This window comes from Peromyscus maniculatus, chromosome 23, assembly GCF_049852395.1.
Source record: "Peromyscus maniculatus bairdii isolate BWxNUB_F1_BW_parent chromosome 23, HU_Pman_BW_mat_3.1, whole genome shotgun sequence".
Lineage (NCBI taxonomy): Eukaryota > Metazoa > Chordata > Mammalia > Rodentia > Cricetidae > Peromyscus > Peromyscus maniculatus.
The window spans coordinates 58,206,459-58,230,490 of record NC_134874.1 but is presented as its reverse complement, the minus strand read 5'-3'; the positions used below and the strand labels follow the sequence as shown (position 1 = coordinate 58,230,490).

Here is a 24,032-nt window from a genome sequence, read left to right as displayed (position 1 = left end):
GGCACTATTTGTGTGTCCATTCTCATTCAGCACTCTTTCCCCAATCTGTCTGCTTGAGATGTATTCGATGATTAACTTCAGTAAAATAACCTCACCTGATGAAATTTTATTGCACTGGTCCTTGATTTGTTTTCTCCCTGAGATCTAGTCAACCTTAAAGCTTCTATTTGTTCATACATGTTTATATTATATTCTTAAAGCCAGCGGTCAGTAGGTGAAGTTTGGAGGATTACAAATTGAGGCTAGTCCTGGGATACTATCTTAGTATACTTTGTATTGTTGATAGACAGGTCCTAACATAACCCAATGTGGTAGAAAGAGTTTATTTGGCCCCCATGCCCTGTTCAATGTCCATCATTAGGGAAGTTTTCGAGGAACTCTAGCAGATTCAGAGAACAGCTCTTTCCTGACTTGCTCTTCATGGCTAATTCAGTTTCCTTTCTTTCATAATTCCTGACCAATATACAGGGGTGGAGGCACCCACATTGAGCCTGATCTCCCACATTAGGCATTAATAAAGAAATGAGTTCTGTAAACGGCATGCAACTGCAAAATCACAGTACTAGTTTCAGACACTCAGCAAATAATTCTCTTTGTTTAAGCCATTCTTCTGTGTAAATGGATGAATGTGGAAAAGATATTGAGTGAGAGAACCCAGATCCAGAAAGACAATGCCAGAGCTCATCTCCATCAGCTGTTTCTGAATCACAAACTTCTGAAGTGAGTATAAAACATAGAGATACACAGAGGGGAATGGATACCAAAAGAATTGACACCTAGCTTTTGTGTCTAGCTTTGGCTGTATATATATTCCTCTTCCTCGGCTAGATACCATGTCCTCTTAGAGGTACTTCTGAGATCATCCTAGGGAGATTGTACCTAGCAGGAATCGAAGTCTAGCCCTGAGTGTGTATGTGGGACTTTCCTGCGGGGAGGAAATGTCTAGAAGTAACAGATACATAGTTGTGTGTGTGTGTGTGTGTGTGTGTGTGTGTGTGTGTGTGTGTGTGTGTGTGTATGTATGAGAGAGACAGACAGAGACAGAGTCTTTGATTATAAGTCTGGGGACAGTCAGAATGATCTAACTCCATCTCTTTGTGTACCTGTAACATTAGCTGTAGAGATTAGGGTACCTAGCATGATGTGACACCTGGCCAGTATATTTGAAGCTTTGCTTTTGGGGAGGTGATACTGAGGAGCACATGATGTTCTAGTCATAGGTGGGTCTTTTCAATATAGGGTGATATTCCTAGCAGGTTCTGAGATTTGTGTCAGTTTGGCTAGGCAGTAAGGAAGGGTTTATCAAGCAGGAACTGATAGTGAGCCATATATGTGAATAAAGGTCTTTGGCTGTAGGGCAGGTGTGTAAAGACCTGCTAGGCATTACTTCACCAAGCTAATATACAACCCTACACACACACACACACACACACACACACACACACACACACACACACACAGAGTCAAGTCCTGATGGACTTCTTTCTATTTTAAGCCCTAGCTCTCCACACAGGGCTAGGTGTCAAGGGTAGCATTGTAGTCCTACCCTTACAGCCAAATCCATAAACATATACATGACTACTTGTATTCCTGTGAGGAAGACCCCAGTTCTACAACAATACCACACATTCACAGGTAGGTGCCAAGTCCTAGCCTTCCCCTAAACCCATAGCTCCATTCATGGGGCTAGGGGAAAAACTCTGGGGACTCACAACCTGGGAAGGGTTCCCACAGACCTGCATGCATGATAGTTTTCATATGTGCATATGCGCATGCTTGCATTTGTATGTTTGCATGTTTGTTAACCTGGTGTGTTGCTGTGGGGAAGAAGGTACCTAGCAGATCCTAAAAGCTAACCATGTTTGTGTGTGTGTGGAACTTTGGTTGTAAGGCTAGAGACAAATACCTGACCTGACACTTGCCTTATGTGAATATGAAAGCTGTACCTGGGTGTTTGCCAGGTCCGGGGCTCCTAGCAGGATGTGACACTTAACCCTGTGCATGGGACTTTACTGTATCGCAGTGGATCTCTAGGATGTCATGATACCTAGCTGCATAAGAGGAATATTGGCTGTAGGGAAGAGTAGACCTAACACAGGCTGACACCTGGCCCTGTTTAGATGCTTTGGCTCTAAGGAAGCTGTAAATCCAACAGATCGTGCCAAGTAAATGCACTAGTGTGTGTGTGTGTGTATTGTGTGTTGATGAGGGGTTGGCTTTGCCTATAATGGAGACAATAATCCTGAAAGTCCAGTCAAATCGCATGTATTGGGAGTCTTTGGCTCTAGGCAAATGTATACCTAACAGTACAGGGGCTTAGATGTACATATATACATGTGTATGTGTGCGACAGAGGGATGGGGATGGAGGGGGAAACAGGAGAGAAAGAGACAGATGGAGAGAGGAGAGAGAGAGACAGAGACAGAGATTGGCTGTAGGTAATGGACACCTAGCAGCATAAGCACCTTGTTGGCTGTGTGTAAATAGGGTTTTGGATCTTTGTGGGACACCTCACAGGACCTAACACCTAGAGGTGTATTTGGGGTTAATTTTTTGTGGCTGATACCTCTACCTCACAGGACTTAACACCTAGAAGTATATGTGGTGTGCGTTGGCTATCTTCTAGGACCTGATAGCTAACTGAGAGTGTATTGAATTCGTGAAGGCATTTATAGGAGCATGCATGCCTGAGTGTGTTTCTGAGTGTGTGTGTACCTAGCATTTGGTTATAGGGGAGGGGTGCATATTGGTAAACTAGCTGTGTAAGAATATTGCACTATGAATATAGAAAAAGAGGAAGGTATCAGGGCCTGACACCTAGCCCTGAGTAGACAGCTTTGTCTGTTATGGAGTGGGAACAGCAGGACCTGACCTCGGACTTTGTGTTTCTCTGTCTGTCTCTTTATCTCTGTCTCTCTGTCTGTCTCTGTGTATGTGTTTGGCTGCAGGGGATGGACACTCAGAAGGGCAGCACTTTGACAGCTGTGTGTAAATAGGGCTTTGGGTGAATGGGGGAGACCTTGTTGACATGACAGCTAGATGAGAGTGCATGAGCACGTGCATGGGATCATACAAGCATGTATGCCTAAGTGTGTTTGTGAGTGTGTGGCTGTGTACAAGGCATTTGACTATGGGGGAGGGGTACCAGTACTAGAAAACTAACTGTGTAACTGTGTGGTCCTTTGGATGTAGGGGAAGAGGTGCCCAGCAGGATCTGATGCCTAGTTCTGGGTGTGTTGCACTGATGTAGCTGAGGCAATTCCTATCAGGAATGTGACCTAACCATGTATGTATATGTGGTTCTATGGGAAGATATAAATATTGGCCCCTGACACTTGTGTTATAGTATGTGGGCGTCTGTTTATGGCTTCTGCTGCTGTAGGTAAGGGGATTCTTAGAAACAAAAGATACCCAGCCCTGTGCATGGGGCTTTAGCCATTGTATTGTTGATCTTGTGGATGACAAGCTACACAACAGTATGAGAGGAGCATTTTCTTTAATGGGCAGTTAACATACCGGACCTCACGCCTAGGGATGTGTGTTTGGCACCTGCTGTAGAAGACATTTTTCAATGTAGAAGTTGACACCTAGCAATGTGGAGATGGGTTTTAAGTGTGGGTACACCTTAGAGACGATGATACCTAGTGTTGTTGGCAAAGAGAAAACTTGACTTCTTGGTACAGTAAAAATAAAGTCAAATTCTTCCCCGAGGCCTGTATTCGTCAAGCCACGCATTTCTTGTTTTCTACCCTTACTCTTCCAAATCTCTCAAGTCCATGTCTTGAAGACACTTCCTCTGATCAACTTCATTAATAATATATTGACACTGGAGTTCTATTTCCCTTGCCACTGACTCATTTTCTCTAAGACAGCTATCTCCATGACAATGCAGCACACTCTCTAACCACTCACCACAAGTTCAAACATACGTGTACATACACACACACACACACACACACACACACACACACACTTTTCCTTATAACATCATCATCTTTAGCACTGTTCCACATATATTACTGTTGAATAGACAAGGCTACAAACCCCCCTGGTTTCCTACATAGACTGCTAGGTGTCATGTCCTAATGGATCGAGACAGCTCCCAACTGCTGCCACCCAATATACACCATAGTGTTCATAAGACATACTGCAGAGAATCCCCTCTTCTCCCACAGAGACTCATCCCACTATCAGGGGCTGCCCACACAACAGGCCTTGCTAGCTACTGCCCCCTAGTCCTGCTGCCAAACCCACCCATGTACAACTAGTTATCATGTGGCTGGACACTCCTACCCCTGCCACTATAGCCTGAAACACACTGCTTGGTTTCAGGCTTTGCTGCACACCTGCCTGAGGCCTGGATGCCCTACTGTGTATCACATCCTCAGGACTCCCCAGTCCTAACCCGGATATTGTGCATGATAACAGGCCTCATCTAATAATTTTCTCTTCCTACATCCATCCTGCTGCCACAATAGCCCTGCTAATTTTCAGCTGTGCTTAGACCCATGCCCCTGTCTAGTAGTATATATTGTCAGCAGAATGGTGCTATTTTGGGTAAGACTTGAAGCCAATTATTGTATATGCATACAATATACTTCAATACACATGACTGAAATCTGCACAGAGTGGTAGTAGGAGCATGTTAGCAAGAAAATTGATATGTCAGTGATGGAGGTGTCTAGAAGAGCATTTAAAATTCCAATGTTCACGGGGCCAGTAGTGTATATTGGGGGTAAGGGAGTGTGTCAACATTGTCTGATACCTAGCAAGTCATGTGTGATGAAGCTTGTGATCAAGTGAACTTGACACACAGCACTTTATATGCACTGTGGTTTAGACAGGGGTTAATGTCCAGCATGGCCCAGTAACTAGCAGTAGAGCCTGAGACCCAGTACATGGTATAGCATAGGAAGAAGTCCAGTAGAAGCTGATGCCTAGCAGTGTGGATGTGTCTTCAGCAGAAGGAGGGTGTCCGTCAATGCTAATTGCTAGGTATTGTGCAAGACCTGACAGGGGGAATGTTCCCAGCATGGTCTGATGGCTGTCGATTAATGTGGGGTATGAGGTCAAACTAGACTTGGTACCTAGAGTGGATGTGTGGTCACAGGGGTGGTGGTGTGTCCAGTGTGTTTGATGATAACTGTATATCAGAGGGGAGCAGTGGAAGAACGGGGTGTCGAGCTCTGCACAAACCCTACTGAGTGTGTGTCAGCTCATGGCTGAGCTGGTGTCTGTCAAGGTCTGATTACATTATGAAGTACGTTGGCAGTGTGCAATGTGATGTCCGAGTGTGCTTGACACTTCAGAGTGTGTGTGAGGCACTAAGGGTGCAGCAGAGCCTGACACCTAGCAGTGCATGTGAGGCAGCTGCAGGGTGATGTGTGCATTCCAGGGTCTTCAGCTAGCCTGGTAGGAGTTGCCATGGAGTTTGGAACACTCAGCAGTCTGATATCCAACAGGGATATATGGGTTGATGAAATATGATATCCTTTGGGCCCTGATGCTAATATTGTAGATTGTAGAGGTTGGGTGTGATATTCAAGAGGGCATGAAGCCTAGCAGTGTATGTGGAATTTCAGTGATATTAGGGTGTCAACTGGGTACCAATACTAGCAGAGTATTTGGGTACAGTGGCAAGAGAGTGTCCTGTATGGCATGATAAGTAGCTGTTAATAAAGAATTGTGTGGGTTACATTCTGGATCCAGACCTAGGAATACATGAGAGGTATGTGTGCGGGTTTGTTTAGCAATGCCTGATACCTAGCAGTCAATGTGTGGTTTGGTGGGAAGTCATGCATGGCCTTATACTTAGAAGTGTATTAAAGGGTGTGTGTATGTGTGTGTGTGTGTGCGTGTGTGATTTCGGGGTTGTTTATCTAGTCTGACAACTGGTAGTTCAAGTGAGATGGCAAGGCTGTAGTGTCTAGCGCTGCTTTATACCTAGTGTTGTACGTCAGTGCAGGAAGAATCCAGGAGTGTTTGAAACTAGCAGTAACTGTGTGTCCTTGTCAGGAGGTCAAGTGTCCAACAGGGCCTGATACATTTCCCCATGTCCTAGTACATTGTGGTTGGAGGCATGTCTAACCTGGACTAGAATCCAGCATTGTGTGAGGGACAGCAGAAAGGAGTTGAATATCTAGTCCTAATACCTAGAGACCTATGTGGTGAGTGTGGGTGAGGGGCGTCCTTCATGTCCTTACACTGACCCTGTATGTAAGTTGTTAACAAGGGGAGGGGCATGGGTAGCACATGTGAGTATCTAGATGTCAGCCCTGCTTCTTTCCCCAGCTGACTGGACCATCAATACAGTGTTGCTATCAGATTAGCTGGACAGGCCATCTCCATCCCACACAATGGGATAGGTTTCAGCCCTCCTCACACCACACAGCACACACTACACCTCCAACTCCTCTTAGCAACACAACATTCACTGTCAGGGATTTGTTGTCTGCCAGAGTGTGTCATGGGCCAGGTTCTCTCTAGATGTCCTAGGGGAGTGTCCTGCTCCTGCCATGCTCCAGCTTCTGTATTTTCATTGCTGGTGGAATCAAGGCTCCCAAGTCCACAGTTCATCTTCTCCGGCTTATTTCTGATCTTCTGTTCCATAAGGCAGGGACTTAGTAGTCCTCTTCTATAACTTTATGTGAGCATTATAGTGTTTGTATTTGAGGACAATTAAAATAGTGACTGTGTTCAGTTTTACAATTGGTTCCTTATTGCTTGTTTTTAAATCTTCTTCTGCAGTCAATTGTGGACAAACCATTCTCTCTTTGATTTCCATGGGTGACTATGAAAAAAATGAGCTGCCAGGATTTCGATGGGTCTGTTTCTGAGATTTCTGTTCTGTTCCACATATCCAGTCTCCATTACTTCCATATAGGTGTTTATGGATCTCTTAGGCTTTGTGGGAAGTCCTAGAAGAAGAATATTGGGGTCTGGAGGGATCTTTCCTGTCCTCTGCCATGTCTTCCAGGTTTAGGAACTGTTGGTTGTTACATCTTGTGTTTGAGCATCTGACTGGATTTTGCTGAGTCTATAGATGAAGTGCAAACATCTACCACCTTTAGAATAACTACTGGTAGAAGCTGAGAGCTCATATTGCTTGGATTTCTCTCCTCCAAGGGTCAAAGCATTCTGAATGCCAATTTATAGAAATTATGTTGGAATTCTAATGAAATACTTCAGTATTTCTTTATAAATTGTTTCTGTCTAAACTAGTGAGAAATGGGCCAAATGTATGACCTCAATTTCTGCCTCTTCATATTAGTGGAGGCCTGGGACAGGTTGTCTATGGGTACTGCCCTTCTCTGGAGATCCACTCTTGAATTCATAAAGAGAAGGACATTTAATTCCCAAGCTCTTCTGAGATATTTCTCACCTGCTCAGGCAGGTTTTCCTTGTTATCTGTGAAGACAGAGATATATAGGTGACTTTCTGAACCGTCAAAATGCAAAGGCGTCTAAGTTGGGCAGGATTCAACAGTAAGTGCCCACTGGGAGGCTTCCACAAGAGGATGCTTTTGTAGATTCCCCAGATCTTGTTGGTAATTTGGGGTGGTTGTCTGTAGTTGGATGGTGGCAGAAAAACCATGTCGTCTTTCTCCACAGAATGTCCTACAGTTGCTGTGTGGAGCCTCTGAGTTCCTCTGGAGCTCAGACAATGGCATGCTAGTCTGCTAGGAAGGAGAGGGGAGAGGCGCTCTTTTTCCTCAGTGTGCACATACTCAGGTCAGGAGTTCTCAGGGTCCAGGATTCAGGATATGGCCAGGCACCTAAAAGAAAAAGCTTATATTAGATATTGGATGAGGCTGGCAGGAAGATATATTCACCATCCTAGACCTGTGGCCTTTCAGATAATAACTGATTTATTTTTGATGGAATTCAGGACCTAATGAGGCAGGAATAATGACTTTTTTCTTCCCATGTGACTTCCTGAGGGAGAATTCAGTGGGGTCTCCTTGAGAAGCCCTGATTGCAGGGATTGGTTTGTCCTAGCTGTTCTGTTACTGTCAAATATACAGGCTCTAGGATCAAGAAGGAAATGCAGTTTCACCAACATGTCTGTTTCTAGATGCTGTGCTTCCTATACCCAGCTCATTGAACACTTGCCTGGATGAGACAGGATGCACATATGGTGAAGATGAGGTTTGTCTGAACATATCCACCAGAACCTGCAGATCTGAGGAAAGAAAGGATAGTCAATGAGATTTCTGGAGTTGGCCTCTGAGACTACAAGACCCAATCTCTTACCACACTAGTCATCCTATCTTTGTCAATGACCTGGGAGGAATTTAAACAGTCCCAACCAGTCAGCCACTGTCCAAAAGAGCAAGCTACCCAGCATCACTTGGACTCTCTTTATTCCACTTGGAAGTGAGTATTACTGATCAGCTTTGTGGTAGCATGTGAAAAGATCTAGGTACAAAAAGAATATATTGTCTGCACCTGTTCCTGCTGCCTCCAGGAGGCAAGCAGCGGGGAAAGGAGGGTGTTAATTGTGTGATCCTGATCATAAGGTGACTTCTCTCATGTAACTATCTAAAGGCCACAACATGCTCCCTGCAGTGACCAGTGATGTAAAAAGTTTACATTAAACTCACCTGGCTTCTTAGACATCAACTCTGATTCTTAAGGATCACATTCTTAGAGACCATCATTACAAGGGCATGGAGTTCTGTTCTGCATGTGCTGTCTCCTGAGAGATTCTATGCCTGGCCACACTACCCAAGACTCCCTTGCACAGGCCCTGGTTTCAGTTAAGTGCATCAGGGTGAAGCCTGCTTTAGTGGTCACTCACTGACATACAGACAAGCTGTTGTCTTGAAGAGCAATGGGGTCATTGTCTCTTGGCTGGTTTCCCTTGCTACGTTGTGTGAATCCCCATTCCCCAGTCTCTGGAGCCCAACAGAGACTAAGTCACTGGCCAGTGACAGAATGGATGTCACAGCATACAGGTGTGAGAAGATGTTCACCATCTTTGTTTCAAAGTGTTCCTTCTCAATGGTGTTAAGGTCAGAGGGGAGAGATGTGCCACCTACACCAAGTTATCTCAATATCCCTCTGTAGCCATGCATCAACTGTTTCTATCTATCTATCTATCTATCTATCTATCTATCTATCTATCTATCTATCCATCCATCCATCTATCTCTTGTCCTCTGTAATACAAGCTAAGTGACCACCTCCTCTTGGAATTGAGGGAGGCCTGCCTGGTTAGACTCATTCTTCCTAACCTCTAATCCAGAGTCAAATTTAGACAAGAAACCAAAAACTTAGCACCTGCTACAGGCTGTTTTATAGTGGTCTCAGTGATGCTTTAGGCCATGTGCTTCCCAGAGATGAGCGTTGACATGCATCCCCATCAGAGTGGCCATGCTTTACTGCATGGAGACCCTGTCTGCCTGTCAGGTGCACCTGATAACACTGTGGACAATTATCCCAGCAGGACAAGCAAGCAGTCATCCTAGCTGAAAGCCATAGCTCTATGATCAACAAGGCTATCTAGGCCTGACCACTGTACCCAGTGGGACCTGATTACAAAGTAGTTTTAAGAGTGCTGACCACACCTCTGATCACTGTGCCCTTGGCTAGGTAAAGCCTACTCACTTCCAAAGTGGAGCAATGTTCCAGCATTCCATCCAAAGTGGTACCCATTTTCTTGCAGCTTGCTGTCACTTTCCTGTTAGAAGACAAATATGGTTCTGATGTGTTTGTGAGGCCCCTTCACAAACACATAAACTAGACCAGCATGCAGTGGAACTGTGTCTTTTCTGATGGTCAGGACATAGGGATAAATGAAGGCTGCAAACACAACAGCAGGGAAGGAGGACGAGGAAGGAGAGGAAGGAGGTTGCTTTCCCTCATGTGGGGAAACATTTCACTAAGACCAGAAACCTAAAGAGTGGACAGATTAATGAGTACTGCTAGTTATTCCCCTACAGACTAGTCCACAGGGTCTGCACATTCAAGGGTAGCTTGTACATGATATTGGCTCAATTCCCCCTCAGACAAGGATGCTGTGAAACACCAGCCCTGGATCCTTGATAACTAGTGTTTCCTAGAGATTAACCTGTGGTAGCTGGCTTACCTCCTCCTGTGCTGGACATAGACCCTTCATGCTGGGGAAGTGGGCACACTGCCATCTGGACTTCCTGCAGAGCTCCTACTTCTGATGTCTCAGGCCACACCTGAAAGTTACCACCTTGTGTCTCCTGATGTAGAGAGTTCATCACTTTAAAGAGGACGGACATGTGAAGGGACTTTAGGGGACCTTGAAATATGTAGCACTTAAGCCAAAGCCATGGTGCATCCCTCTCTCCATGGCTCCTCCCCTCTTCTCTTCCATCCTCTCCAAATTCCTCCTTAGCCAATTCTTTTCTGATGCTTCTAAAATCTCTGGTTCTCATCTTTTGCTCTCCAGCTCCAGCTCAACTATGTCACTTTATTTAGAAGTGGATTTGTACTGTGGCACTGGTGATTTTGAAGTCAGAGTTTTAAATTTGCATGTTCATGCAGTGAAACAAGTTTATGTGCCATTTGCAAAGTCCAGATGACAGTATCAAATGCATAAGTAGTGTAGTAGATACCCGAGCCCTGGAACCAGACCAGTGACTCTGCCATGAACACTAACAAGTAAAGACTGTGACTCACTCTGTCACACTCCATCACTGCAGCTTCCACAAGGAAACTGTGAAGTCTCTCCTTTTTAAAATTTATCTTACTTTCCCTTTTTATTCTTAAATTTTGTTATATTTGGGCAGGTGTTAGTGTAGAGGACAGGTGTGAAGAGATGGGATCGTGAATGTGATCAAGATACTGATATAAAAGGCATAGAATGAATACATAAATGAGTAAATAACTCAGTAGAGAGATAAGTAAATAAATAGATGAAATAAATAAATGAAGAGCATACAGGGTAAAAAGCACATTCTCCTCCTCAAGAGTGAATGAAATTTAGACATTTTTCAGAAAACAGATACAGCTCATGTCTTGTTTGTTGACCTTGACCAGAAGTCCTCCCTATGCTGATTCCCTGCCAGTTTCCTTCTTCCTGAATGCTCACCACAGGTTCTTTGTTTGTGTATCCTGCATTTGTGTAAACAACTTAGATCCAAGAATGTAGAACATTGGGTAGCGAACTTTGCCCTCCAGGGTTCCTCCATTGTTCTGTAAGCCTGTATTTAAGGTCTCCTCCCTCTTTGAATAAATGGCATTTGGCATTCTGCTGAGGCAAATGACCTGCTGTCTCTCACCTCTGTTTTTTGATCCACAGCCCCTCACTAGGACATGGTGAACAGGTGGTGGTAGTGCAGGCGTTACTGCTACAAATGGAGGTTCCACCAAGATCCGAGAAAGAAGGGATGTCACAGATGGACACCTGAAAGTGAGGCTGGCCAGCATTTTAAAGAAAAGAGAAGGTAAGGGTAAATTTTCATGGGTGCATTAGGGCACCACCAGTAAAGACAGGACAGCTAAAAATTTTAAATCTTCTCAATAGAGAAGAGGGAAGGAAAGGGTATTTTCCAATAGAAAAGGGAGAAATTTTTAATTAAAAAAAAAAGGATTTTCTGTGTAAAAAGGGGGAAATTTTTGAAACTACACCTAAAGATTGTGAGGCCCTGTAGAGAAAGGATGAAAGAAAGAGAAAAGCCTCTTCCCAAAGGTAATGGAGGAAGAAAGGGCTCTTTCCAATTAAAAAAAAAACTTCAGGATAAGCTAAAACTCTGAGCTCTTTCTGCCTTCCAGTGCAGAACTGCAACATCTGAATTCAAAAGAGTCGGCAGGTGGGCCTCACTTATGCTGGCTGAACAAACAAAAGAGTCCAGAGGTTAGAAGTTTTGTTGTCTGTTTGCTTAACTTTGCTTTAAATGTTTTTTTTTTTTTCCCTCATAGTGGGAATAATTCAATATTTAGGATCCCTCTGCTGAAAATGTTTTTCTGTTTTATCTTTATAGTGGGAATAACTCATTATTATTCATGGGAGTAGGGGAAGTTTAAATGGGAGTACGCATGTGCAGGCCTGTGCAGTGGACAAAGACATGTGTGGTGGTGAGGCCCATGAGGGAAAGGCACTCATGGGCAGACAAACAAGTAGAGGCCCGAAGAGGGACAGGTGCTAAAAGTTCAAACCAGCCCAACTTCTGGTAAAAAAAAAAAATGGTTTTGGTCAGGACATGAAATGGTAAGTCAATGTTGTTGAATTTCCATTCATTGTATAAAGGATGTTCTGTTCTTTTGATTGTCTTAATAAATGTTTGGATGAATGTTTGATTCTTATGGTAGATAAACTAAAAATCAGAATTCATAATTTTAAACTGTATATTAGGTATGCTCTTGTCTGTTGACTATTACTAAAAATTTGACTCTGTTCTTTAAGTTGCTTTCTAGAAATTTTAAAAAATTCTGTAAAAATAATAACACCTAAAATGAATTGGGTTGTTTATTTACTAAATAATGTTCTTGCTAAGATAAACCCATAAAAATAATCTCTTACTAATAAAGAGTTTACAAAATTATTTTTCTAGTAAATAAAATACAGGTAAATTGTTTGGTCCACATTGTTAATAATTGGTTATTTATACCAATGTGTTACTTAAAATCTATAAGAAAGTATCCTGTTTTTAAGATTTTATAAAAATACTCTAAGAGTATTACCTAACATCACCTCTTCAAATCCTATTAAGATTGTATTTAATGCTTTTATAATTGACATATGTAAAAAGGTCCATAAAAATAAAAGCTGATGATAAAATTGCTCAACTATTATTGCTTTCATGTTTTAAATACAAAATGGTGCCTATACGTAATACTAGAGGCTTTAAAAGTACAAAAAAAGGTATTTTGACAAACATCTATCAATGATAAACAGCCTAAATTAAAAATAAAATTATATGGAATTGAGATAAAAACATTATTAGATTCTGGTGCTGGATATATCTACAATTTCACAAGAATCCTGAGATCCCAACTGGCCTCTACAAAAAGTAAAAAAAAATTGAGACTATTACAAGATCTTAGAACTGTAAATAAAAACATGCTTCTCATGGAAGCAACACAGACTGGTTTGCCTGCCCCTGTGGCAATTCCTAAACATTGATATTTAATTGTGATTAATTTATATGGATGATATTTTATTGGCTGTTAAAGATAAAAAATTTGTTTTTGATGCCTTTTCTAAATTACAAGAGGTTCATAGCATGACTAATTTACAAAGAGCCCCCCAAAAGCTACCAGTATCCTTTTCCTATCATTATTTAGGTCACAGATATTTTGTTTTTCTCATTCACCTACTAGAGAGTTTTGACAAACAGGTCCTATTCTATGGGTACATTCCCCAGCTTCTCCAGTGAAAACCATTTCTCCTTATCCTTAGGCTGTTGCTCAGATTATATTTAAGAAAATCAAGGTAAGTGTTCAAACTGTTTGTAAGGAGCCAGATATTGTGGTGACCCCATACACCCAGTCTCAAATAACATGGTTACAAGCTAATGATTATGATTGGGCCATATTGATATGCTCCAATGATGTGTGTCAATTTTTTAAATTGCATCCTGTTATATTTCCCAAGACAGTACAGATGACTCCTGTTCCTCAGGCCCATATGATATTTACTGATGACACTTCCCTTGGTTTTGCTGTGGTGGTTTCTGGTAACATAGTAAAAAGAATAAAAGTCCAGGACACTTCCGCCCAGATGGCGGAGGTACAAGCACTGTTGCTTGCTTTACAGATGTTTTCTAATGATTGTGTAAATATTTATACTGATAGCATATGTGATACATGCCATTATGCCTTTAAAAACAACAGCCTACATAAGGTAATCAGAGGGCTAATGTCATTACTCATTTGGCTGTCACATTAATTTGTTCTGCCTTTGAAAAGGCTACTCAGTTACATCAACATTATCATCTTAATGCTGGATCTCTTTGTCATCACACAGGCATAACCCGGAAACAAGCCATCCAGATAGTTAAATCATATCCTCTTTGTGTTGAATTTTTACCTGTTCCTCATTTGGGAGTTAATCCCAGAGGACTTTTATGTAATCAGGTGTGGCAGATGAATGTCACACATGTGCCTTCCTTTGGAAAATTACAATATGTCCATGTGTCTATTGATAAATATTCCTCTCCAATTTTTGCCTCTGCCCTTTCAGGTAAAAAGGTTAAAGATATAAAAAATTATTGTCTTCATGCTTTTGCTTATATGGGAGTGCCAAAATACATAAAGACTGATAATGGTCCCACCTACAGCAGTACGGGATTTTCAAAATTGTGCCAAGATTTTTCTATTGTTAATAAGACTAGTTCTGTGGGATCCCGTTCTCGGGTTCCTTGTGGCTTTACCCAGCAGGTCCACAAAGAGGATGATTAGGTCCATGGGCTCGAGTGCACGTGTCTGAGATGGTCTGCACTTGGCTGTGCTGTGGGATTGTTTGTATGTCAAGTTGCTCTGATTGGTCAATAAATAAAACCTGATTGGCCGTGGCTAGGCAGGAAGTATAGGCAGGACTAACAGAGAAGTGAAATAAAAGAACAGGAAGGCAGAAGGACTCACTGCCAGCCACCGCCAGCATAAGATGCATGTAAAGATGCTGGTAAGCCACAAGCCACATGGCAAGGTATAGATTTGTAGAAATGGGTTAATTTAAGACATAAGAACAGTTAGCAAACAGCCTGCCACGGCCATACAGTTTGTAAGCAAAATAAGTCTCTGTGTTTACTTGGTTGGGTATGAGTGGCTGTGGGACTGGTGGGTGACAAAGATTTGTCCTGACTGTGGGCAAGGCAGGAAAACTCTAGCTACAAATAATAATGCTTATAATCCTCAAGGACAGGCTGCAGTAAAACGCTGCCATCATACCTTAAAAACATATTTTGCTAAAGTAAAAAGGGAGAGCTGGGAACTCATCACTCCACTTCACATTCTATTCTTTCACTTGTTTTATATATTTTAAATTTTTATAAGTGGATTCTGCTGGAGCATCTGCTGCAGATAAGCACTGGAGGGTTCCTATTACAAATCATCCTCTGATGCGATGGAAGGATCTTTCTACTAGAACTTGAGGGGGCCCAATCTGGTGTTGGTGTGGGCCTGGGGATGTGTTTGTGTCTTTCCACAGAATGATGAAGTTCCTCTTTGGGTTTCAGAGCACTGTGTGTGCCCTGTGGCTGCTGCTGAATCCCAAAATGGCAGAGACCTAATTGGGCCTTCGTGAAGAACTCTCCCCTTCTGATTCCAATGGGGATTGAGAGCCCAATACAGCCAGCCTTGGCAAGCATTAATGTAAGCCAAGGAACTGTAGCCATGTGGTTGGATTCTCCAGAAGGTAATGTATGGTAACTGCTTTTTCAAGTATGTTTGAGAACATGTCACCCAGACACCTTGGAGATTAAGGATAACCCTGAAGGTCACTGACTTCCATTTGTTAACAGTACCATGCCAGCTAAGACTTTTCATTTTCACAATTCTCTTCAAGCTGGTGTAGTACCTACCTTTTAAGGAGTGTCTCTGTGCAACATTTATTGGCATCCTGAAATTCATCTAGACTCCTTTAAAGATACCTTAAAATTTGTGAGCCTGAATGTAGCCATTTTGAAACTATTAGTTCTGCTCCTTGTGTGCTGTCTGTTTTTCCTTTTGTGGTTCTTAGTTGTTCTTTTGTAGAGCTTCCAGCTTAAGTCGTGCTGGAATAAAAACAATGGGCCTTGGTGGTTTGTGTTCCTGGAGCTGTGTCCATGCTAGTGGACCATGGCAGTAAGATACAGATGGTGCTCACATGCTCCAAAAGAGAATTTGACATCGCTGCTGCCTTGTTGCTGTTATAGTGGTGGTGGCCACTGCTGCTACTGTTTCTGGGATTGCTATTTCATAATTGGTTATTATAGCTAACACAGTGGAGACCCTGGCAGCAAAAGTAGCTACCACAGTTAATTAACCTTCCTTTCTATTGGGCATGATAAATTTAATTCAACAGTTATATGCATTTTGATTGGTGTTAAGTGTTATAAAATTTATAAACTCAAGTTCCACTTGCTTTTGGGATACCATCTTACAAGAACTCCAATTTGCAGTAAGGCTTGTTTAGGAAGGGAATGGCTCAATAGCTTGTAGCCTACTGGCTGTGGGTGGGTTTAGATTTCTGTTGGTCTTTTCTGTGTCACACAGATTACAAGCCCAGCGTCACTTTGAGATCTTTGGTAACAATTAACTCTGCAGCTCACACATGGTTAATCCTGTGTGATAATGAAAATTCAGAGATGGGTAATGCCTGGCGGGCGCTCACCAACCTAAGTCAGAGCGCCTGTGTAGCTGGGGCAGGGGTCTCCATGACAGATAAGGTGACCTGCTGATGTCCCACACAACCTAAGTCAAAAGCTCATTTTTTAGTAAAAAGCAGGTACCTGTAGGGCCCTGGCCCCCCATTTTGGGTAGCTGTTGCCTTGTTTGCTGACCTTGAACATACATCCTCCCTATGCTGACTCCCTGATGGTTTCCTTTTTCCTGAATGTTCACTGGAGATTCTTTGTTCGTGTATCCTGCATTTGGTGTAAACAGCTTAGATGCAAGAATGTAGAACATTCAGTAGCGATGTTCTGCCCTCTGGGGTTCCTCCATTGTGCTGTAAGCCTGTATTTAAGGGTTTCTGCCTCTTTCAATAAATGGTATTCGACATTCTGCTGAGGTAAATGACCTGCTGTCCCTTGTCTCTGTTTTTTGTTCCACAGTCCCTTGCTCAGACATGGTAAATGGGTGGTGGTAGTGTAGTCACCACTGCTACAAGGTACAACTGAGGATGACTGTGTTATGTGTGACAAGCTTGTCCCAAAAGACAAGGATCGCTGTTTTCTTTCCTATGTAAAATGTGCAGGTCATAGGGGTCAGAACATGAACAACAGAACACTCAGGACATGGAATAGGACAGTGGTCTTCCTAAGATTGTCCACAATGTTCTTGGGAGGGGCTGATCACCTCTACCATCACACACTGTCTAGAGTGGGGTGTAGAGAGTCCTAGTTGGTTCAGAATCCAGAAACCTATAGTCCTGGGCTCTCTATTAACCAGGGAGTATGAACAAGGTTCAGTGTCCTAAAACCAACCCAAAGTGGTTTTGACAAATAACAAAAACACTGTGGCACCCATGAGTAAGAGTATCCATGGAAGTCAGCAGACAAGCAGACAGAATCTGGGTGTCAGATGAGAACAACTGAGAGCTCCTATCTAGAATATGTGGGTTCATGTACTGCCACTGCCATTTGTGTCCTTAAAGTGAAAGTCCTGCCTTCAACATCCCAAGACAGGCACCAGCTGTCTCAGTGACCCACCTTGAGTCCTCAGCTGTGATCTCAAGGCTCAAATGGACAGAACTCAATCCATCAGACCAGGTAGCCAATCTGGACTCTCCTGATTGGTCAGGTTGAGGTCATGGGATTTGTGCCTGCACTGCAGTGGGGAATCCTGTGAAAAAGAATTAGAGAGTAGCCTTTGCATGCTCTGTGCCTTGTTTCCAAAGGTGTATCAGCTAGTGCATACCTTCCCCAGCCCACTGACTGGGGTCCCCAGAAGAATTCATGACAGCAATGATCAACTCCAGGTATCTGTTCAGTGGTGGACATAGACTTCTACTCTGAAGGGTAGATTTGGACTTTGCTGCTGTTTGTAATCCATCCTGGATGACAGTACCTTCAGTTCAATCCCTGACCCTGTCAGGATGAAAGAAGCACAGATCATGTCTCCTTCACATGTTTGAGGAATTTACCATTGATGCTATACATACAGTACTTGAAGCCAGCATGGCAGTCCACATCTGTAATCACAGCACTCAGGAGACAGAGAAAGGGGTCAATCTCTGTGAGGTTGAGAGTTGCTTGTTCTACACAAAGAGTGTCGGGATAGTAAGGGCTATATAGTGAGATCCAGTCTCAAAAAAAGTAAAATATAAAATGAGGATTCAGGAAATCTTCCTATCTCATTTCTAGAATTCAACAGAATCTTGAACCATTTCTCAGCCCTGCCTTCACTGATATGCAGCAGAAACACAGTCTGACACCAGGTGATACCCACAAAATGAAAATTTCTCTCTCTTTCTGAACAAACTGACTGATCTTGTTCTGTGCACTTGGGACTCACCAGATGGTCAGGGTTCTAGAAGTCAGTGACAGCAAAAGCTGGCCATCATCCTGCTGGGAAGATCTGGCCAAAGACTGTAATATCCATCAGTGTTTGCTAACAGCCCAGGGTCAGATGGTCAGAATGGAGATGGAGGCCAACTACAGCAGAGAAGCTGGCTCCCCCCTTGTCACACCTCTGCAGTCTCTCCTGAGAGATTCTATGCCTGGCCACAGTACCCAAGACTCCCTTCCACAGACCCTGGTTTCAGTTAAGTGCATCAGGGTGAAGCCTGCCTTAGTGGTCACTCACTGACATACAGACAAGCTGTTGTCTTGAGGAGCAAGCAGGTCATTGTCTCTTGGCTGGTTTCCCTTGCTACGTTGTGTGAATCCCCATTCCCCAGTCTCTGGAGCCCAACAGAGACTAAGTCACTGGCCAGTGACAGAATGGATGTCACAGCATACAGGTGTGAGAAGATGTTCACCATCTTTGTTTCAAAGTGTTCCTTCTCAATGGTGTTAAGGTCAGAGGGGAGAGATGTGCCACCTACACCAAGTTATATCAATATCCATCTGTAGCCATGACACAGCTGTTTCTATCTATCTATCTATCTATCTATCTATCTATCTATCTATCTATCTATCTATTTATCATCTATCTATCTATCTATCTATCTATCTATCTATCTATCTATCTACCTACCTATCTATCTATCCATCTATCGATCTCTTGTCCTCTGTAATACAAGTTAAGTGACCACCTACTCTTGGGATTGAGGCAGACCTGCCTGATCTGCCTCATTCTTCCTATCCCCTAAGCCAGAGTCAAGTTTAGACAAGAAACAAAAAACTAAGCATCTGCTAGTGGTCTCAGTGATGCTTTCAGCAATGTGCTGCCCAGAGATGAGCCTTGACAATCATCCTATTCAGAGTTTCCATCCTTCACTGCATGGAGAGGCTGCCTGCCTGTCAGGTGCACCTGACAACACTCTAAATAATTATCCCAGCAGGACAAGCAAGCAAAAGGCCTAGCAGAAAGCCCTACCTGAATGGTTAACAAGGCTGTGTAGGCCTGACCACTGTACCCAGTGAGACCTGGGTACAAAGTAGTTTCAAGAGTGCTGACCCCACCTCTGACCACTGTGCCCTAGGCTAGGTAATAATACCTACTCACTTCCAAAGTGGAGCAATGTCCCAGCATTCCATCCAAAGTGGTACCCATTTTCCTCCAGCTTGCTGTCACTTTCCTGTTAGGAGACAAATATGGTTCTGATGAAACTCCCTAGAGTGAGGCCCCTTCACAAACACATAAACTAGACCAGCATTCAGTGGGGCTGTGTCTTTTCTGATGGTCAGGACACAGGGATAAATGAAGGCTGCAAATACAACAGCTGGGTAGGAGGGAGAGGAAAGAGAGGAAGGAGCTCCCTTCCCCTCATGTGGGGAAACATTTCACTAGGATCAGAAACCTAAAGGGTGGACAGATTAATGAGTACTGCTAGTTATTCCCCTGCAGACTGGTCCACAGGGTCTGCACATTCAAGGGTAGCTTGTAAATGATATTGGCTCAAGTTCCCCTCAGACAAGGATGCTGTGAAACACCAGCCCTGAAACATATTCCCTTGATAATGAGAATTTTCTGGAGGGAAACCTGTGGTAATTGGCTCACCTCCTCCTGTGCTGGACACAGACCCTTCATGCTGGGGAAGTGGGCACACTGCCATCTGGACTTCCTGCAGAGCTCCAACTTCTGCTGTCTCAGGCCACACCTGCAACTCACCACCCTGTGTCTCCTGATGTAGAGAGCTCATCACTTTAAAGAGGAAGGACATGTGAATGGGACTCTAGGGGAACTTGAAATATGCAGCACTTAAGCTAGACATACTGTGCAACCCTCTCCCCGTGGCTCCTTCCCTCTCTCTCCTCCATCCTCTCCAAATTCATCCCTTAGCCAATTCTTTCCTGCTGCCTCTGCAATCTCTGGTTCTCATCATCTGCTCTCCTTCAGCTCAACTATGTCACTTTATTTAGAAGTGGGTTTGTGCTGTGGCACTAGTGATTTTGAAGTCAGAGTTTTAAATTTGCATACCCACAGAGTGAAACAAGTTAATGTGCCAATTGCAAAGGACAGATGACAGTATCAAATACAAAATTAGCATAGTAGAAACCCAAGGCCTGGAACCAGACCAGTGACTCTGTAACGAGCACTAGCAAGTGAAGACATGTGGACAGAGGGGTTTATAGTGTGACTCCCTCTGTTACACTTGGTCACTGCAGCTTCCACAAGGAAACCGTGAAGTTTAAATTTTGTTTGGGCAGGTGTAGGAGTGGAAGGCAGGTGTGAAGAGATAGGATCATGAGTGTGATCAAGATACTGATATAAAAGACACACAATGAATATAAAAATGAATAAATAACTCAGCAGAGAGATAAGGAAATAAATAGATGAAATAAGTAAATGAAGAGCATACAGGATAAAAAGAACATTCTCACCCTCAAGAGTGAATGAAATTTAGACATTTTTCAGAAAACAGATACAACTGAGGATGACTGTGTTATGTGTGACAAGCTTGTCCCAAAAGATAAGGATCACTGTTTTCTTTCATAAGCAAAATGCGCAGGTCATAGGCATCAGAACATGAACAACAGAACACTCAGGACATGAAATACTACAGTGGTCTTCCTGGAATGGTCCACAATGTTCCTGGGAGGGGCTGATCACCTCTATCATCAGGCACTGTCTAGAGTGGGCTGCATAGAGTCCCAGTTGGTTCAGATTTCAGAAACCTTCCTCCCTGGGCTCTCCATTAACCAGGGAGTATGAACAAAGTTCAGTGTCCTAAAACCAACCCAAAGTGGTTTTGACAAATAACAAAAGCACTGTGGGACCCATGAGCAAGAGTAGCCATGGAAGTCAGCAGACAAGCAGACAGAATCTGGGTGTCAGATGAGTAGAACTGGAAGCTCCTATGTAGAATATGTGGCTTCATGTACTGCCACTGCCACTGGTGTCCTTAAAGTGAAAGCTCTGCCTCCAACATCCCAAGACAGGCGCCAGCTGTCTCAGTGACTCACCTTGAGTCCTCAGCTGTGATCTCAAGGCTCAAATGGGAAGAACTCAATCAATTAGACCAGGTAGCCAATCTGGACGCTCCTGGTTGGTCAGGTCGAAGTCATGGGATTTGTGCCTGGACTGCAGTGGGGATCCTGTAAAAACAGGGTTAGAGAGTAGCCTTTGCATGCTCTGTGCCTTGTTTCCAAGGATGTATCAGTTAGGGCATACCCCCTCCAGCCCACTGACTGGGGTCCCCAGAAGATTTCATGACAGCAGTTCTCACCTCCAGGTATCTGTTCACTGGTGGACATAGACTTCTATTCTGAAGGTTAGATTTGGACTTGCTGCTGTTTGTAATCCATCCTGGATGAAAGAACCTTCACTTCAATCCCTGAACCTGTTAGGATGAAAGAAGCACAAGACTTGTCTCTTTTCCCTCAAGTGTTTGAGGAATTTACCATTGATGCTATACATATAGTACTTGAAGCCAGGCATGGCAGTCCACATCTGTAATTGCAGTACTCCGGAGCCAGAGAAAGGGGTCAATCTCTGTGAGGTTGAGAGTTGCATGTTCTACACAGAGAGTGTCGGGATAGTAAGGGTTATATAGTGAGATCCAGTCTCAAAAAAAAGTAAAATATAAAATGAGGATTCAGAAAATTTCCCCATCTCATTTCTAGAATTCAACAGAATCCTCAAACATTTCTCAACCCTGCCTTCAATGATATGCAGCAGAAACACAGTCTGACACCAGGTGATACCCACAAACTGAAAATTTCTTTCTCTTCTTGAAGAAAATGACTGATCTTGTTCCGTGCACATGGGACTCGCCAGATGGTCAGGGTTCTAGAAGTAACTGACAGCTGCTGGGAAGACCTTGCTGAAGACTTTAATATGCATCAGTGTCTGTTAACAGGAAAGATCAAATGGTCAGAATGGAGCTGGAGGCCAACTACAGCAGAGAAGCTGGTTCGTCCCTTGCCAACCTCTGCAGTCTCTCAGTCTCCCATTGCTCTTCAGTTGAGCAAGTCAGTGATAACTTTCCCTCTGTGTCAGGGATGCTGGCACATGCCACCTCATGGGATCCTTTTTACCACATGCAGACCAGGCTTCAGAGACTCATCTTCTACCACACACAGACACTTACTGTACTCAAACTTATCTGCAGGCCCATGATTCACACAAATTAGACCCTGGATTTGCTGTTGAGTTCATTTCCCCTAGCCAACACAGTGATCTGCTCCCTAGCTGGAAGGTGTCCTAGAAAACAGTTCAGACACTACACCTTGACCAGTGCTTCACACTGCACCAGGGGCTGTCATCAAGAGATCCATGATGATCAAGGTTTCCTTGTAAGTCTGACCCCAAAGGTGGGCATTGGTAATAGAGAATCCAGTATTACGGCCTTGTAAAGACAACAACCCAGGATCAGGCTTGGCAAGGCCTACTTACCTTCCCACATTGGAGCAGCACAATGTTAATGTAAGGTCAAATGTCAGTTATAAATCCCTCCATGAGATGGAAAAAATGATGTAAGATTCTTGGATCAGGAGGTGGGAGACAGCAAGGGAATCCTGGATGAAGGAGGCTATGGAGACAAAGACATAGACATCATCAGATCTGCAAAAGGACATGTCAGACAGGAGCGGCAGAGGACTCTACTGCATGATGGAGCCACCCTTCTCTGCTGCCAGACCCTTCTTCAGTAGCCCAGAATGGAAGCCCCTTTCCAAAGCAACCTCATACTTCACTACATTGACTTATACCAGGAACCATCAGAGCTGGGTCTTTCCTCCTCATGGCTCACAATAAACCCACGGTCACACTCTGCTCTGTTTGAGACATTTGTTCCTGGTCTCACTTTTCAAGATCCCTGTCCCATGAAAATCTCCTTTTCTCCTGACTCATTTTAGGTAAGCTCCTCTGGACAGACTCTACCCTCTCTCTACAGGTCCTCTCATTTCCTCTCCATCCTCTCCACTTCCTTCCCCCTCTTCCTCCCCCTTATCTCCATTCTCCCATCTCCCACTGGATTTACAGTTACTGCAGTTCTTCTGAAAGACAGTCAGAAAGCAGTTTGGAGTTAATGAATGAATCAAAGATGAGGGAAGCCTGAGACATGTGTGCCAGTCTATCCTGTTGACACAGGCAGCCCTTTTTCATGCCATGGAACCCTGGTCCCACAGGAACCAGGACAGATGTAGACATTCATTGGGTCGATGCTACATGTGACTCTCAGGGATGTTCATCAATAGTGCAGGGGCAGCAGTGCGGTGAAGGATGGGGAAGATGGCAGCTGAGGCCCTAACCTGGAGGATGGATACTGGAATCTGTAGCCTAACATATCATCACACAGTACACAGATTTCCAGCCTGGATCCTTCCTGTTGCACTAAACCACACCAAGACTCTAATTCAATTCACTTTCCCCAAATAAAACCCAAAAGAATAAAGAAAGTGCCTCTTTTAGTGAGACTTTAATGGACAGGACTTACTCAGCGCTGAGGAGGATTGGATTCCACTGACCAATAGTGCTGCACTTTTCTCCTGCTATACCCCAGCTCTGTAGGAAAGAACAGGATGTTATTTCCAAGACAGCATCCTACTTGTGTGCATTGACACATGCTAGGAACCATCAGAGCAGGCCCTCTCCTCCTCATTGCTGGCTGTTTCTACCTCCCTCCCACTCTGGACTTAAGGGGAGGTTTGTTCCTCCTCTATACTGCGCACGGCCCCTGTCACAGGTCAGCACACACATCTCTTTCATGTTACTTTGTTGACAGGAAGTTCCTCAGGACAGACGCTACTCCGTATTCTACACCACCTCTCATGTCCTCTATTCCTGTCTCAAAATTGTTCCCCAATTA

General features: G+C 43.7%; 1 protein-coding gene across 2 annotated transcripts in view; it reads right to left on the bottom strand.

Moving 5' to 3' along the window:
- Positions 1-299: 299 nt before the first annotated feature.
- The window catches only part of LOC102906506 (vomeronasal type-2 receptor 26-like), a 194,515-nt gene continuing 170,782 nt past the window's right edge, over positions 300-24,032 (bottom strand). The window contains exons 12-21 of one of the 2 annotated variants that reach the window (XM_076560666.1): positions 22,619-22,740; positions 22,153-22,426; positions 17,590-18,305; positions 17,326-17,458; positions 11,003-11,086; positions 10,089-10,232; positions 9,608-9,680; positions 8,112-8,181; positions 7,497-7,774; positions 300-7,407 (exon numbers count right to left, since the gene is read on the bottom strand). The gene's annotated coding sequence lies outside the window, so the exon portion shown is untranslated. Of the gene's footprint in view, positions 7,408-7,496; positions 7,775-8,111; positions 8,182-9,607; positions 9,681-10,088; positions 10,233-11,002; positions 11,087-17,325; positions 17,459-17,589; positions 18,306-21,534; positions 22,073-22,152; positions 22,427-22,618; positions 22,755-23,660; positions 23,787-24,032 lie in introns of those variants that run through there. The other variant, XR_013047679.1, reaches the window with a different exon arrangement.